The sequence below is a fragment of the Anolis sagrei genome, chromosome 4, assembly GCF_037176765.1.
Source record: "Anolis sagrei isolate rAnoSag1 chromosome 4, rAnoSag1.mat, whole genome shotgun sequence".
NCBI classification, from domain to species: Eukaryota; Metazoa; Chordata; class Lepidosauria; order Squamata; family Dactyloidae; genus Anolis; species Anolis sagrei.
Genome location: NC_090024.1, coordinates 56,743,646 through 56,746,966, shown reverse-complemented (window position 1 = coordinate 56,746,966; position 3,321 = coordinate 56,743,646). Strand labels below are relative to the sequence as shown.

Here is a 3,321-nt window from a genome sequence, read left to right as displayed (position 1 = left end):
TGAGTTTCAGCAATGAGGTTAAGAAAGCACCCTTCCCGGGATCCTTTCCTTTTTTTTTCCTTTCAAGGGAGCCTGAGTTTCATGATTGATCAAAGAATTGCCTTTTCAATTTATTTGAAAAGTCTATTGTTTAAATCAATACTTCCCAAACATTGGTCTTCCAGCTGTTATAGATCTGAGCTCCCTGAATTCCTTACTATTGACAAACTATTGCAAATTCTGGAAGCTGAAGTCCAAAATAGTTTGAGGACCAGATTTTAAGAACCACTGCTTTAAATCATTCACTTTAAAAAATACGCTGAGTTTCTTCAGAATTGTATCTTTTCTCATGTCTAAGAAAGATCAAAGTAGCATAGCAATAATGGTAAGAATACAACAGTTATACATAATAATTATAGAATTATTTCTTTGCTCTGTCATTTTGGAAACTTTGTCAACAGTTTCCACTCATAAGACCTTTACTTGAGAAATTTCTAATAAATGTAGATTAGATCCTAAAGGAAAATGAATCAGAATGCTTCCTGATTTCTCATAATAATAATATTCTATCCCACAACAACAAACCAGGGATGAGCTTGCAGCACTGCCTAGTTTGGAAGAAGTCAGCAATGCCATCAGCCAACAGAAGAATAACAAAGCCAGTGGACCAGATGGGATCCCTCCTGAAATCTTTAAAGAGGGAGGACCTGAGCTGACACACCAACTCTGCCAGCTCATAGAAAAAGTGTGGGTGACCGAGAAAATCCCAGCAGATTTCAAGGACGCCACCATCATCACCCTCTTCAAAAAAGGGGAAAGAACAGACTGTGGAAACTATCAAGGTATCTCCCTTCTAACCTCCACTGGGAAAATCCTCGCAAGAATCCAAACCACCTTCTGCCCCTCTCAGAAGACACCCTCCCAGAATCTCAGAATGGCTTCCACCATTCAGAATGGCTGTTCCTCCAGAGGAACAGTGGACATGATCTTCACTGCACGGCAGCTCCAAGAAAAATGCAGGGAACAAAACCAACCTCTGTACATGGCATTCATGGACCTTGCAAAGGCATTCGACACAGTGAATCGCAGTGCTCTCTGGACCATCCTCCACAAAATCGGGTACCCTAACAAATTTGTGAACATCCTGCGGCTCCTCCATGATGACATGATGGCAACAGTCTTGGACAGCAATGGCTCCCAAAGTGACCCATTTAAAGTGGAATCCGGTGTCAAACAGGGATGTGTTATTGCCCCAACTCTATTCTCCATCTTCATCGCTATGATACTACACTTTGTTGATGGGAAGCTTCCCACCGGAGTGGAAATAATTTATCGGACAGATGGCAAGCTATTCAACCTCAGCAGACTGAAAGCCAAAACCAAGGTTACAACAACAGCTGTTATAGAACTCCAGTATGCTGATGACAATGTCGTCTGTGCGCATTCAGAAGAAGATCTACAAGCCACTCTAAACACCTTCGCAGAAGCATATGAGAAGCTTGGCCTGTCACTGAACATTGAGAAAACCAAGGTGCTGTTCCAGCAGTCACCAGCCAATCCCTCTCCAATGCCAGTAATACAGCTTAATGGCGTAACATTAGAAAATGTGGACCATTTCTGCTACCTTGGCAGCCACCTCTCCACCAAAGTCAACATCGACGCTGAAATACAACACCACCTGAGCTCTGCAAGTGCAGCATTTTCCAGAATGAAGCAGAGAGTGTTTGAGGACTGGGACATCCGTAGGAAGACCAAGGTGCTTGTCTATAAAGCTATTGTCCTCCCAACCCTGCTATATGCCTGTGAGACGTGGACTGTCTACAGACGTCACATGCAGCTCCTGGAACGTTTCCATCAACGCTGCAAATCTCCTGGGAAGACAAGCGGACAAACGTCAGTGTGCTGGAAGAAGCAAAGACCACCAGCATTGAAGCGATGGTCCTCCAACATCAACTCCGCTGTGTCGGCCACGTTGTCCGGATGCCTGACCACCATCTCCCAAAGCAGTTGCTCTACTCCGAACTTAAGAACGGAAAACGGAATGTTGGTGGACAGGAAAAGAGATTTAAAGATGGGCTCAAAGCCAACCTTAAAAACTCTGGCATAGACACTGAGAACTGGGAAGCCCTGGCCCTTGAGCGCTCCAGCTGGAGGACAGCTGTGACCAGCAGTGCTGCAGAATTTGAGGAGGCACGAGTGGAGGGTGAAAGAGAGAAATGTGCCAGGAGGAAAGTGCGTCAAGCCAACCCCGACTGGGACCGCCTTCCACCTGGAAACCAATGCCCTCACTGGGGAAGAAGATGCAGAGCAGGAATAGGGCTCCACAGACACATACGGACCCACAAGGAAATCCATAATGGAAGACCATCTTACTCGTCCAACGAGGGATCGCCTAAGTAAGTAAGTAAGTAATATTCTATCAAATGATCCTGATACCTTTTAAGCATCTGAGCTATAAAACCTACACTGTAATTATGAAACAGGAGATACCTGAACTTTCCTTCTCTGACTAGAAAATATGAGGCAAAGTATGAAAAATAAGGATGACAAGAAGAGAAAAAATGTTAAAGGATTTCTCCTGCACCTGTGGTAGACAGTCAAACAATTCTACTGTTTTCAGAGATGATTGATTTCTTTCTTAAATGGTTCAGCTTTAGAATCAATGCACTTAGGTTGTGTTAGCTGTTTAAGAATGGGGACTTTCCTAATGAATTAAGTCTGCACCAATATTTCATCCCCTGTCTTCTGTTCTTCATTGATCTACATTCCAGGTTGCTATTTCATGTAATATTTTCTCAAATATTTCCTTTTGATGTAGGCAGATAAACCATGAGCAAAGTGCCTGAGCAATGCAATTACAGAAATTATTTCTTGTGGTTCCAAAGTCCTGAATAGAAATCTACAACCATTAAGATTTTGTATATACTACTCTTAGGTTTGCTTTTCCAGGAGGCATTTTACTTGTATTCTGTGAAAGGAGATAAGCTCAGCATTCCTATTGATAAGGATAGAATCAGACCTATTGACATGTACCATGCAGATATGGTTAAAGTATTGTCAGTCTTTGTGTTTGTTGTGACATTTCAGTGCCCTAGTTAAAGTACTAGCCGGTCTTAAACTTTGTTGAAATATTGTGTTGCTTTGAAGAAGAGTTGCAGAGACAACCTTTAGAATGGAAATAAATTCTCCCTCATTTGGGGTACATCTAAGCTGTAAATGTTCAGCCGATTTGGGTTAAAGCGGGCAAGTCTGCTTAATGCAGACTTGAACTGCATTAACAAAAGTTGCAGTTTACTCCAAATTTTCCACAGTGGTCCACACTCTTGTTACATCCCAAATAGA

The 3,321-nt window shown here is 42.6% G+C and overlaps 1 non-coding gene across 1 annotated transcript; it reads left to right on the top strand.

Moving 5' to 3' along the window:
• The first annotated feature begins 2,942 nt into the window (after positions 1–2,942).
• LOC132775304 (U6atac minor spliceosomal RNA) lies at positions 2,943–3,053 on the top strand. Its single transcript, XR_009631509.2, has one exon. It is a non-coding gene; the product is annotated as a U6atac minor spliceosomal RNA (small nuclear RNA).
• The last annotated feature ends 268 nt before the right edge of the window (positions 3,054–3,321 follow it).